Consider the following 14,869-nt stretch of genomic DNA (forward strand, 5'->3'; position numbering starts at 1 on the left):
GCAGATTTATTTTTCACATTTAAACCTACAGCTTCGTCTGTGCCGCATGCGCCAATAAGTATATCAAAGTAGGCATTCGTCCTTGCCGATGGTCAAGCTTATTTTCCATGCACCAAACTTATATCACTATTTTTTTTACTTGTTTTTCCACACTTTGAAAAAAATAAAACACAGCACAGATTTGCAAAAGCATCCTTTCAGGTCCCTGCTGATGCTCCTCATGCAAGTTTTCTGCAATCCAGACTGCAGCTGCAAGCAGATTTCCTTTTACATTTTAACCTAGAGCTTCAGCTTTGAAACACTTGTGTATAGACATGTTATAAATTCCATATCATGCCTCATGCCCCAATAACCAACTCATATAGGCATTCGTTCTTGCCAAGGGCCAGGCCCATTGTCCATGCACCAAATTTATATCACGATTTTTTGTGCTTACATTTGGACACTTTGGAAAAATAAAACACAAAACAGATTTGCAAACCATGCTTTCAGGTCCTTGCTGATGCTCCTTGCACAGATTTGTTGTCATTCAGTACAGTGCTGTAGCCGCAAGGGAAATAGTTCTTCCCATTCAAACCTAGGATTCGACCATGCTGCATGCCTCAAAAATCAAATCCGAGTACACCATTATCAAGTAATTGCAGGGCGGTAGAACAGGGAGATCACTGCACTTCATCTAGTACTTTGAACAGATTACCCTGCTGCTGGTGACGGGATTCTTTTGTGAAGGTGCCCTTCCTTCTTCAAGTGTTAGATTTCGGATAGGAGAGTGAGCCCTGTTCACCTCAGCACTGGGTTATTCAATAAGTAACTGTTGTCGTAATGAGGCAGCCTCCAGAACCATTCTTGATGCTATATTGATTGCTAGAACCCAGCCGACACGTAATTCGACTTGCTAATGTCTTTCTCAAGGCATGTGGATTGTGGGCCAGTCATTGCTGTCAGGTTGTGGAAATGAGTCCAGCATCCAATCCCAATATCTTGTACCACTAGTGTGACATATAAGGGTGGGTAATGCTTTCAAGGGGTGGTCTGGGGACCTCGTGGGCACCTGGATTGGCATGCTTGGTAATTATCTGCTGATTAGCATTTTCTTGGAGTGTATGCAGTAATAGGCACAGCGATCTGTTCATGCAATCCTGGGCAGCACTTCGGGCTATAGCCACGGACAGAACTTTTGCCATTTTGAAAAACTTCACAACATAACCAGTCCCTGGTGGCCATGCCCACTTTAGCCAATCAGAGGCCTGTCTGCTGTCATGACCTTTGCCCCTGGCCCTCACAGGCAAATCAGCCTTCCAGTTAGGGCCAGGTCAAAGGCCTTAAAACCTCATCCAAGACTCTCTTAGAGTCAGTCCTGGCGCCTTTGGCGCCAGGCTCATAACCATCATGAAGACCAACATTAGAATGGGACTATTTACTTGGGACTATTTAACTTGGGGGGGGGGTTCAGCAAACATGGAGGCACAACCATAGCTCAGTTACAAGGAACTGAGCTATGCGGTCTAGTCTTTTGGGTGTGGCAGGCCTGGGACTACTTTCTGGACTACTTTGGGTGTGGCAGGCCTGGGACTATTTTACCTGGATTACTTTACCTGAGACTATTTAAACCACACCCGAACAGCATAACATGCTTTGCGTTATTCTGCTGTGGGCAGAGAACGCTCACCGTGTCCAGTTCTTTGATGCCAGCTTACCTGAAACCAAGGACCTGCAGAGAGAGAAAGAACACTACGAAACTTACCTGGAACAGTATCCTGTCTTCAATCCATCGCTGACTTCAGTTCCAATCACCTGAAGGTACGAACTCCATCATCCGGCACCGCATGCATCCTGGAATACCATAACCTGGAATAGGAGAAAGAAAGACAGCATTAGTAAGCGTTTACTCACGTTTCCTCCCGAATGAAGAAAGCCACACAATTCTTACTTGGGTAGTCATCTCCTGGTCAGTATCATTGCTGGAACATTACGGCGCTCGGCGAGGAACATTGCAACCTGTAAGGAGAGAAAAGACACAGGTTAGCAATATAAAAGGGGAAACAGCGCCGTGAATCGCGCATTACTCACCGGACAGCATCGCTCACACCGCGCTTTCGCCTACCGGCCCATGCTCATCTTCAAACTGCATGACAACACCAAAATACCTTTCCATACCTAAAAGTAAAGAAGCAAGACATTATTATTCGAACTAAGAGGAACATAAGAACTGCATATAAAGACTGTAAAGCAGCAAACCTACGGAGTCGCAGCAGGCCTGGATTCCCACATGGGGGCTTGCACCAGTGAAGTAACTTGGTCGCTGCTCGCCCCCCACATCTATGCACCCCTGCCACGAGGAGCAGGACAGAGAATCCACCTTTTACAATATTAAGGTGAGGAGAAGGCCCAGGGGGAAGGAAGGAGTTGAGGTCAAGTGAGGTGGGAAAACATAAAGGGCCTGATTACAAGTGAGGCGGAATGGGTTAACGGGACCTGCTGAAGGAGGCGGACCCATTAAACCTGTTCCGCCTCATTACAAGCTCCCCTCGCAGGACCCTGTAAATAACGCATGGTCAAACCAGGCGTGCTTACCAGGTCCCGCGAGGTGAAGAGGGAGCAAACAATGGGCCCATTGTTTGCTCCCTCCCCCATTCCCATTCAGCCCTATTGGGGCTGAAATGGGAATGGGGAAGGTCCGGGCCCCGGTTCCTGGAGGGAGGAATTACCGCGCCCTCCGAACTCGGAATGGCCCGGTAATTCCTCATTCCGGGAACCCGGACCCGATTTTGGCGGCAGCCATGCCGCTAATAGCAGCATGGCTACCGCCAAGATCGTAATGAGGCCCAAAGACAATCTGGTATTGAATCCAGCTCTCCTATATTGCAGACCCATCTTTAACCAGAGGCCTTACCAAGGGACCGGTAAAGGGTTCGAGAGTGCAAATCATCCAATCAGGGCTGTGTGGAGTCCCCGTAGATACCAGGTGAGCGTAACATCTGCCGAGCAAATAGGGAATTGAGTCCACGGACCGAACCCAGATATCACTATTTTTTTCTTATCTACATTTTGATCATTTTTTTAAAAAACTACTGAACGGATTTACAAATTTGGTGAAAATCCGTTCTGTGATTTGGGCTGTAGGCATGAGCATATTTATTTTTCCATTTTATATATAGGGAAAACTACACATTTTGGAACCCCCTATAACTTTACCTCCTGCCCCCTGCACGCAACCTCACCAAACTTCACAGAATCAATCTGACGGGGCCATATACTTTGTTTGCAAAGTTTCGAGAGGAGGGAGTGCGGGGGGGTGGGATGGGGGAGGGGCAGCAAATCATAAGCCGCCCAAAAAGTGATCTTCCTATCGGTTGAGCAACTTAACCACAACTAAAGGTCCGCTACCACAGTCCCCGGAATACTAATAAATTAGGCAACTTTATACAGCATATTAATATGTTGATCTCTGTGGAACCACATAGAGCTATGCCTATCACCACAATCCATTAATTCCTCCACATAACTCAAAATCACATTACAAAGTGCAGAGAAAAGCATGGAATATCTTACCATCTCACAAGGAGGATCAGAGAAAAATGAAGCTGAGTGATAGTAAAGAGTGTCTGTGGTTCAGTTTTAGAAGGGGCTGAGGGGGGTGGGTGCATAGGCATACAGGGAGTGGGTGAGACGCTGGGCGCAACAAAAGAATTCAAGTAATTTGAAAGAGAGATGGGGTGTCAGGTACTGTTCTCAACACTAGCTTTGAGACTGGTTATAAAGGGCTGTTCTATTTGCCATAACACATACATATATATGCCATTCACTATACTGTCACTACGGTGGGATGGTGTAGTATAACCACATGAAGTCCTCAGCTTAAAATGAATATTGCCACTGAACAAAAACAACCGCCCCAGATATGTAATGTCATCAGTGATGTCATCGATTATGTCATTTGTGATGTTTTCTTTGAAGTCTTGGGTCTTACTTTTGGCAGTGCATAGCAGTGGCATAGCTTACTAGAACAGGCACAATTCTTGGGGTTTTTCATTTTTACTTGTAACCATAACGTTCCCTTAAAAAAGCTTTTTCACTGAATTTCTAAGGTTTTTATTGGTGCAAATCAACCAAAATGTCCCTTTAACAACGTTTTTTCAGTGGATTTGAAAGGTTTTTATTAGTGAAAATGTTTCATAATGTTACATTACTGTATATAACTTATTAATAATTCCTCTTTTAACATATATGAAAGAACTATAAAACTCCTTTAACAAACATTTTTTGCAAAGCATACTGATGTTTGTCATTTTATCAGAAGCACATGCTGGGGATGCAAGTCGTGGATCAATAGCCTAAGGCATGAGGCTCGCCCATGGCCCCTGCCCCACCAAACCATGCCTGTAATCCACCACACCTACCTTGCGTCCTAGTTCAGTGTCCACTATATCATCAGAATGTGACCAATGGCCAGTGTTCATGGCTTGCAGCAATGGTCAGTCTCCAAAATCCATGGGAATGGGCTTTGGCCATGCTGCATGCTCCAAAAAGCAAATCAGAGTAGACATTTGTCCTTGCGGAGGCCCCAATTTTATATCACTATTGTTGTACTTTATTTTGACACTTTTGAAAAAGTCAAACACAGGACAGATTTGCAAAAGCAGATGCTTTCAGGTCCTTGCTGATGCTCCTTGCGCATGTTTGCTGCAATCCCGTCCAGCACTTCAGGTTGCAGCGGCAAGCAGAATTATTTTTCCCATTCAAACCTAGGGCTTCGTCCATGCCACATTCCCCAATAAGCAAATCAGCGTAGACATTTCTACTTGCCGAGGGCCAGGCCCACTGCCCAGACACCAAAGTTATATCACTAAGCTCACTGTCTCCAGAGCTCTGGTTCTCGCTAGGCTGGACTACTGCAACAGCCGCTTTCTAAATCTGCCTGCTTCTACTCTCCGCCCTCTGCAACTTATCCAGAACAGGACTGCAAGACTTGTCCTTGGCCTCAAGCCCAGGGATCGTATCTCTCCACTACTGAAATCTCTGCACTGGCTCCCAGTGGCTGCGAGGATTCAGTTAAAAATCCTGTGCAGCGTCCACAAGGCCTTCTGGGGCCTGGGGCATCAATACCTTCAACTCTCTCTACCTAAATATCTTCCTTCTCGAGCTCTACACTCACCTGCCTCCAGCTCCCTTAGTGTCAGTCACTTCTCCAAGCATCCAGTTGGTGGTAGATCTCTTTCTTCAGCTGGTGCCTCCCTCTGGAACAGCCTCCCTGCCTCCCTTAAACTTGAGGAGAACCATCTCCGGTTCCAGAAGCACCTCAAAACCTTTCTCTTTGATTTAGCTTTTAGTCCTCCTCTCCTCTGCTGTCCTCCTGGCTGTAACCGGAACTGCACTGGCCACCTGCACACCCTCTGATCTCAGGCACAGGTCCGACCTATGTTAGTAGCCAGCGTCACACACCTGCACTGCCCACCTGGCAACCCCAGCACTTGGGGCCTGTTTCTGTATCCCTACAGTCCCCCCTACCAGCCCTTGACACCTGATGTCTGCACTTACCCATGCACTTGCCGCAGCTGGCCGTAACTTACTTATTGTTATCTTTTCCCATGTACTGCACTGTCCCTGCCCCTCTCCCACACACTTGCACGGCCCGAATTACACCTGGCCTAGTAGGATCGTTGTCTGTCCTCCTTTTGTTCCCCTCCCTTGCCTCGTCGCGCCTTGAAACACTTGTTTATAGAAGCGTTATAAATGCATATCATATCATATCATATCTCTCTTCTGCCTTTGACACAGTCAACCATGCCATCCTTCTCAAATGTCTCTGTGATAACCTGGGTATCAATGGTCAGGCCCTGGCCTGGCTGATAACTTTCATCTCTAACCGACCCTCCCAGGTCCAACTGGGGTCCTTCCTCTCCACTATCTTTTTCTCTACTTGTGGTGTCCCCCAGGGGTCTAACCTCTCTCCCTGGCTGTTCAACCAGTATCTGGCACTTCTTGCCCACTGCATTGCCGCTCTCTGCCCCAACTTTCAGGGCTATGCGGATGACACTCAGCTCATTTTTAGGCTACCCTCGGCCACCTCTTCTCCGTCTCTCTTCACTGACTGTCTGTCTGCTATCCAGGAATGGTGTGCCACCAACGACCTCTGCCTTAATTCCAGAAAGACTGAGATTCTCCTCATCGCACACCCGCTCCCACCTTTCTTGTCGCTCTCTGGCCAGCCTCTCATGGCCCTCCTCTGCTCCCACCTGCAAGGCTAAAAACTCAGGGTCATCTTCAACTCCACACTCTCCTTCGCTCCTTACATCTCTGATGTCTCTAAGAAGTCAGAATACCAGTTGCACCTCCTCAGAGGTATTCTTCCTTTCCTCTCCTTCCCCCAGAAGCTCACTGTCTCTAGAGCTCTGGTTCTCTCTAGGCTGAACTATTGCAACAGCCTCTTTCTAAATCTGCCTGCCTCTACTCTCTGCCCTCTGCAACTCATCCAGAACAGGACTGCAAGACTTGTCCTTGGCCTCAAGCCCAGGAATCGTATCTCTCCAGGACTGAAATCTCTGCACTGGCTCCCAGTGGCTGTGAGGACTAAGTTCAAAACCCTTTGCATTGTCCACAAGGCCTTCTGGGGCCTCAATACCTTCAACTCTCTCTTCCGAAATATCTTTCTTCTCGAACTCTTCGCTCATCCGCCTCCAACTCCCTCAGGGTCAGTCGCTTCTCCAAGCAACGAGTTGGCGGTAGATCTCTTTCTTTGGCTGGGGCCTCCCTCTGGACAGCCTCCCTGCCTCCCTGAAACTTGAGGAGAACCATCTCCGGTTCCGGAAGCACTTTAAAACCTTTCTCTTTGCTGAGGCTTTTTCTCCTCCTCTCCCCTGCTGACCTCCTGTCTGAATCTGGAACTGCAATGGTTACCTGGCCACCCTCTGATCTCAGGCCCAGGTCCAACCCCCCCGCCAGTCACACACACCTGCACTGCCTGCCTGGCAACCCCCCCACTTGGAGACTGTTTCTGTATCCCTACAGTCCCACTACCAGCACTTGACATCTGATGTCTGCACTTACCTTTGCACTTGCCATCTGCAGGCCGTTACTTTTATTTATTGTTACTGTTCTATTCCCATGTAACGCACTGTCCCTTCCCCCTGGCCCCTGCACTTTCCCCCTTCCCCAATCCCATGCACTTGCGCGATCTGAATGATACCTGGCCTAGTAGGATCGTTGTCTGTCCTCCCTTTGTTCCCACACCCTTGCCTCGTCGCACCTTGAAACACTTGTGTATAGGCGCGTTATAAATGCAATATCATACCTTATCATATAGTCTATAGGCGCCCCTCTTCAAGAACGAACACGGCCCATTGACCTGTTCTTTGGGAGGGTACCCACTCGAGAGTCCACAGCCACACTTTAGCTCACTGTACCTTTCATGGATGGGAAATATCCATTTGCATATCAGTCTTTGTCCCGCCCACATGAGCAGTCCAGCACCAAAATGCTATGGCAATTTCCTTCTGACCAAGTGTACCAACAGCAACCCCATACACGTGTTTCAGCCTTGTTGGGCCTCATCGGTGAGGTGGAGTTGTGCCTCTCTGAGCACAGTGAGCAAGGGGTCCACGTCTGGATGACCCTAAGAAACTTAGCGTGACCAAACTTAAGTCCCTTTAACAATCAAAATATAGTCCATATGTGCCCCTCTTTGAGAACGAACATATGCGCCCCTCTTTGAGAACGAAGACGGCCCATTGACCTGTTCTTTGGGAAGGTACCCACTCGAGAGTCCGCAAGACACAATGACTGAGACAGCCCTGGCTGAAACTGGTATAAATGCAGTGTGTAGTGCTGAATGGGAGAGTGCTTGTCCGAAACCACATTCTGTGTTGTGAGTGTCTGGATGGAGAAGAATGGCCTGAATGCACTGTGCGCCTGATTGGCTGCCTGACTGCTGCTGCTGTCCTTCGCTAATCTGAAAGCTGCTGTGCCTTCAAGGAACTGATCTAAGAGAGGACCTGGCTAGGAGACCTCTCCCCGAGCTACGAGGCACCATCGTGCATCAGCTGATCCAAAGCTCCCTGGTTACCACCTAGAACTGCATATATTTACCAATTTAGACTTATCGGAGCACAAAGTGTATTATCTTGATCAGGATACAAGGCAACGGCCACAGGTGCACACAATCCCCACAGGTGAGTCAATGGAGGCTGGGCCACTATAAAATGAGCACACCCACACACCACACCCCTTCCAACACCAAAATGCTACCACTAGCTGTTGCAATCATGGTGCTGGAGGACATGCCCATACTGCTACAACTACAGCAACAACAGCAACAACAACTACAGCAGCAACAACAGGCAGCACAGAGGAGACGCAGGAGGAGAAGGAGGGTGAGACAGGCCCAGCAATTACCACCAGCGCAGGCAGCAGTGCCTCGTAGGCAACCACCAATCCCTCGCACCAGACCTAGCCCTTTCAACCTAACCCCTGAGCAGATCCACACCCTGTACCGGTTGGACCGTGACACCATCACCACCATAGTGGACATGATACAAAACGACATTGCCAGCCTCATTGAAATACGCACTGCCATCCCCCTGCTACTAAAGGTGGTGTCTGTGCTACACTTCCTGGCCACAGGCACCTACCAACACACAGTGGGCCAACTGCATGGCATATTACAGCCACTATTTTCACGCATGTTGAACTAAGTGCTGGATGCCCTCCTGAAGCACGCAAGCAGCCACATATCCCTACCACGGAGCGCCCAGGAGATAGCAGACACCAAAGTAGGCTTTCATGCACTGGCCGGCATGCCCAATTCTGTCGGTGCACTCGACTGCACCCATGTGGAATTGGTAGTCCCCCATGCCATAGAGGCGGTGTACTGCAATCGCAAGCAATACCACTCCATCAATGTGCAAATGGTATGTGACTCCAGCAAGATCATCACACATTGCTGTGCCCGATTTCCTGGATCAACACATGATGCCATTGTACTGCGTAACTCCACGCTACCCCATCACATGGAGCGACATGCTGGACCACGTGCCTGGCTGCTTGGTGAGTTGCACAACCGTCCCATGGCAGTGCTTCGGGGCACTGATGTGTGGGGATGGATAAGGGGGGGAATCCTGCACCTGGGTGGGAAAGTGGGAGGAATACTGCACCTGGGTGGCAATAGCCGGTGATTGGAAGGCATGCAGAGCTAAACACTCCTGACCTGAACCATTCAAACGGAACATGACACATCACTGGGCCACATATCACAAATAATGCATATCGATGTCAACAAGTAAGAGGCACAACCAGGCCACCATGGTGATGGCAAGCAATGCATGAATGAACAGGATTTCAACTGTGGCAATGTGGTCAGTGTGACCATGCATAGTGGAGAACGAACAGCATGCATTGGGGGCTAAACATTGTTGCTATAGCACTGCACATCTGCCTCAGCATGCATGATTACACCCTGCATCATCTATTGAACGCCATCCAGACTACCACACCTCATGACAGTATTAATTGCATCTAGGTAACATCTTTGCATGCATACAGGGACATGTGCATGCCCACAGGAGTACAATCGTTTGCACACCCGTACCCGTGTTGTGATTGAGCAGACCTTTGGCCTGTTGAAGGCGCGGTTCCGCTGCCTCAGCAGGTCTGGTGGGGCACTCCCATATAGGCCTGAGAAGGTGGAAAAGATCACCATGGCCTGGGTCATGCTGCACAACATGTGCGTCCAGAGAAATGTACCACTGCCACCTGACATTGACATGCATGGCCCGGGTGAGGATGATGAGGATGGAGACAGAGGTGAAGTAGCCCCCTGCCAGTACCTGATGCACGGGGTGGCCATGCTGTATGCCAAGCACTAATTCACGAATACTTCTGAAACACAGGGACTATGAAAGACATGTGTCAGTCAGACACTGGGCCAATGTGGACATGCACACAGGGAATGTTGGGAGTTGGGCACTGAACACTGTAACACATTAAATGGATGCACACGAAAATAACAATGTCCAGCCATGGATTTTTCTAATCACAACGTGTGTATTATTTACAACAGCAAAAATGTGCCCACTCCCCCCTCCCAGACCCCGCAACAAACTCCCAAACCCCCCTGAACAAACTCCCAGACCCCCCAACAAACACCAACACCCCCAATAGACTCCACAAGATGCACCCCTTCACCCCCAACCTTGTGTCCCACTACCATTGTCCCCCCACACTACTTCCGGGACTTCTTCCTGCCCAGAGGTGGCATTTCAGTGTGCCTTGCACTCCTACGTGTGTGGCGCACTGGGCTGGTGGGGACAGATGAAGCTGGTGTGGAGGTAGTAGGTGATTCGCTGGCAGGTTCCATGCCTCCTGCAAGCCATAGCCGCTGCATATGAAGCAGCATTGAGGTCAGCACCTGTGCCACCGCCCCCAGACTGTCCCTCATTAGCCGAGCCAATGCATTGACAGCAGCTGCGTTGGCTTCGATGGCCGCTGTGGTCCCCGCAATTGCTGTGGCAATACCCTGTCTGGTTTCCTCCCCGTCCGCTATGTACTGGCGGAGTAGGTCTAACATGGCCTTCAGTTGGGCCTCCACCATCGACAATCGTGTCTCTAGGGTTCTCGAGGGGGCTGGAGTGGTGGGTTGTGCAGTCATGTGGATGGCATTTTTGGGACTGTACTCCTCAGAAGTGGGTAGGTCACAGTCACAGAGGCAGGGATCAGCTTCACTGCAGGTGGGTGACTGCAGGTGTTGGGGCAAGGGGGTGGGCACGGGGCTCGGTGTGGCCGGGCATTTCACCTCGGTGTCTCCCTCAGGCTCCACACTGGCATCAAGTTCTTCCCCAGTGGAGGCGGGTGCTTCCAGGGACTCCCCTTGGACAGGTGTGGGTGTGACCTGCTTGCCTCCAGCGGAGGTGGTGGTGGTGGTTGCTCTCTTCTTAGGGTGTGAGGTGGATGCCCTCACAGTTGTCTCCTGGGTTGCTTCTTCCTCATCAGTGCCTGGGGGGGTAGAAGAGATGCAGGGTATCAGTGATGGTGTGACATGGCAGTGGCATGAGATGATGCTGTTCATTATTCATTTTATCATGCTTTCATGTCTTACAGGTGTGTCACGAAGGGTATTCAGAGGGGGCATGTTAGCATTCACTGCAAGGCAGGTGGCATGCTGTTGATTTTGGGTTTGTGTGATGCATCACATGGGCAAGCTCCAGGTGTGTTGGCTGGGTGTTGGTTATGGGAATTGGCACTCAGCATGCATTTCAGTGTGGCAGCGTTTGGCCCGCCATCTGTATTTGGATATGGTCATGTGGGTGTTGGGACATGCATTGCCTTGCCTAGACTCTCTACCACTTCACTTGTGCTACATCATGGTCTCCCCTACAGGGATCTGCAGGGTCACTCACCCCCTTCTGGGGTTGATGCCGCACCCGTCTCCATCTCGCATAATCCCTCGATGGACTCAGGACTGATGAATCTGCTGGCTGTCTCCTCCCAGGGCAGCAATTTGGCAGGGGGGTAGGCACCCTCGCCTGTGGCCATGGTCTCCCTCCGATTGCTGGCCATGATATTGCATACCCTCAACCGGAGGTCATCCCACCGCTTCCTGCAGTCCCTCACACTGCGCGGGGTGGTACCTACGGCTGATACCTTGCGGGCTACCTCCTGCCAGATTTGCCTCTTTTGTTGCTGCACCTCACGCTTCTTGTCATGGGATTGTATTGTGTCTGCATGTGCAGCAAGAGTGTCCGCTAACATGGTGAGCTCTGCGTCTGAGTAACGCTGTTTACGCAGCCGGAGCGTGGTCTTCCTGGTAGCCTTTGACATTCTCTAGGATTTCAACTGTGCTCTCCGAGTATCGACTGGTGGTTAGGGAGGATGGCAATGGATTGTGTTTTTAACTACCTCCTGCCAGATTTGCCTCTTTTGTTGCTGCACCTCCCGCTTCTTGTCGAGGGATTGTATTGTGTCTGCATGTGCAGCAAGAGTGTCTGCTAACATGGTGAGCTCTGCGTCTGAGTAACGCTGTTTACGCAGCCGGAGCGTGGTCTTCCTGGTAGCCTTTGACATTCTCTAGGATTTCAACTGTGCTCTCTGAGTATCGACTGGTGGTTAGGGAGGATGGCAATGGATTGTGTTTTTAACTACCTCCTGCCAGATTTGCCTCTTTTGTTGCTGCACCTCCCGCTTCTTGTCGTGGGATTGTATTGTGTCTGCATGTGCAGCAAGATTGTCCGCTAACATGGTGAGCTCTGCGTCTGAGTAACGCTGTTTACGCAGCCGGGGGGTGGTCTTCCTGGTAGCCTTTGACATTCTTTATGGATGGATTTCCACTGTGCTCTCCGAGTATCTACTGGTGGTTACGGAGGATGGCAATGGATTGTGTTTTTAAAGATGTCCGCCGGCCCATTTCCTGCGCGATGATGTAATTTCCGGGTCCTTTTTTTGGCGAACACTGTATTACCATGGTGGTATTACCGTGCCGGTATTTACGTGTTGGTATGAGGCGGTACGGCTATCGGCGGGTCCTGCGATGCCGGTATAGGGGGTTTGGAGGGCCTTTAGCGGCATTGGCAGTATTGCCATTACCGGCATGGGGGAACGCGCGTGCTCGCGCACTCGTAATCACCCGCTATTAGCGGGTTCATACAAGCACGGACCTGCTCATTCCAGCATGCCGGTAATGAACCCGCTTTTACCGGGCTACTCGTGTTTTAATTAATCCAGTGTGTGGACATTACTTTGTCGGTGCTTGGATTACACTGTACTTAAGAACCAGCACGCATCTCCTCCTGAGAAGCTAGGCCTTGATTGCTCGACTACGTTACCAATAATAGAGAATCTTGGCTGGGGTCCTCTGTGCCTCTTCTCTACCATATAGAGAGCAGGAGTACAGACATCCCCTTCCGATCCTTCACAAATATCCATTTGCATATCAGTCTTTATATTGCTCACATGGCAATTCCTTTCTGACCAAGAGTACCAACAGCAACCCCATACACCTGTTTCAGCCTTGTTGGGCCTCATCAATGGGGTGGAGCTGTGCCTCTCTGAGCACAGTGAGCAAGGGGTCCACGTCTGGATGACCCTAGGAAACTTAGGGTGATTAAACCTAAGTCCCTTAAACAATCAAAATATAGTCATAGGCGCCCCTCTTCGAGAACGAACACGGCCCATTGACCTGTTCTTTGGGAAGGTACCCACTTGAGAGTCTGCAGCCACACTTTAGCTCACTCTACCTTTCACAGATGAGAAATATCCATTTGTGTATCAGATTTTTTCCCGCCCACATGGGCAGTCCAGCACCGATGAGTAGACTCGCCAAACAGCACGAAAGTTATAAGCCACCTAAAAATATTGAGACCCACCCTCTAATTTTGCCCCCTCTTGACCACATCCCACAAGACTTTGCAAAACCAAAGTTGAATCTAACATATCTTTTGCAAACTTATACGCAGATTCATCAAACGGCACAAAATATATAAGCCGTTCAAACATTTTGGGAACCCTGTCTAATTTTGCCCCCTCTCGGCGAAACAGCAGCGAACTTAGCAGAAGCATTTAAAGTTTATATTGCAAAATTGCATGCCGTTTCATTGAGTGTCGCCAATGTTATAAGCTTTCCAAAAACTACTTTTTTGCCAACCATAAAATGTAGAAATATGCATGGATGCCCTCAAACTTTTGTCAAGTTCGCAAACATCCCAACGATGCCCCCGAACATCTGAGATGTTCACGGACTTTGGAGAAGAAAAACACCTGGGTATTGGCTTTTTATGACCATTTCTCACCCCATCCTCATCACTCTTCACCACCGCAGAGATTTTTTCATTAGTTTGACAGGTGTAATGTTGTATTTTTTAATATGTTTTTACTGCAACCTTCGTGGACTACGGGCACAGTCAGCGAATCCAACATGGCGTCCATTTCAAACATTTTAACGCATCTCATGTTTTTAATTGACCAATCTGCATGTGTGTTTGATGTCCGTGAGCAGCTTCCTCTTATTGGTCTGGAGGTATCTGTGGACAACGAACCAGGAAATTAGTCCGCGGTCCGGACACAGATATCACTACATTTTTTTGGACCTCATTTGTGGCCATTTAAAAAGCATGCTTTTGGGGCGAAAACACTGCTCCTTGTGCAAGTTTGGTGAAAATCTGTCCAGCGGTTTGGGCTGTAGGCGTGACCACATTTTCTTTCCATTATGTCTATGAGGATTACAACCGTTTTGGGACCCCCCTATATATTTGCCCCCCTTGATGAAACCCCACCAAACTTTGCAAAATCAGGTGGTCATATCATTGTTTGCAAAGTTTGATGAGGATTCGTCCAACGGTTCCAAAGTTTTAAGCCGCCCAAAACCTGCTCTTTCTATGACTTGAGCAACTTAACCATAACTACACGGCCGCTACTGCAGGCTGTGTAATATTAGTGCTGAACAGAGTCCTATCAACAGCACATGTCCAACACACCTTTTGGTTGAAAGCCCCAGAGGGTCAAAATGGAAGGAATATACCGATTCCAGGTGTTTTCAAATAAATGCTTTATATTATATTAGGTCCTGTTAATGGGTTTTACACTTGTGCAATAGCTGCCTTTTCCATGGTCTCTTAGCACTTTGCAATCTGTCGGACAACGGGTTGGGAATGTTATGTGGGAGTAGAAGGAGCAATGAAACATTGGTTTTCGGTTGTATTGATGGGTGCAGTTTGTAAGCAAATGAGATCTGTTTGCGGGTAAGATTGTGGGTATTTTTGGTGCATAGTCCGTTTAGAGGAGGCCTCTGTGTATGCTGTGGTCGATGCATACCTTGTTGTGGTGTGATTGAGCGTTATGGTCATGTGAAGCGTATGTGTGCTGATCTATATCAGTACATGTACGT

General features: G+C 49.0%; 1 protein-coding gene across 2 annotated transcripts in view; it reads left to right on the forward strand.

The window, feature by feature from the left end:
• Positions 1 to 14,869, forward strand: part of ITGB7 (integrin subunit beta 7) — a 683,045-nt gene that overhangs the window by 374,134 nt on the left and 294,042 nt on the right. The gene's annotated exons all lie outside the window — the stretch shown is intronic.

This window comes from Ambystoma mexicanum, chromosome 3q, assembly GCF_040938575.1.
Source record: "Ambystoma mexicanum isolate Mex_15411 chromosome 3q, UKY_AmexF1_1, whole genome shotgun sequence".
NCBI lineage: Eukaryota > Metazoa > Chordata > Amphibia > Caudata > Ambystomatidae > Ambystoma > Ambystoma mexicanum.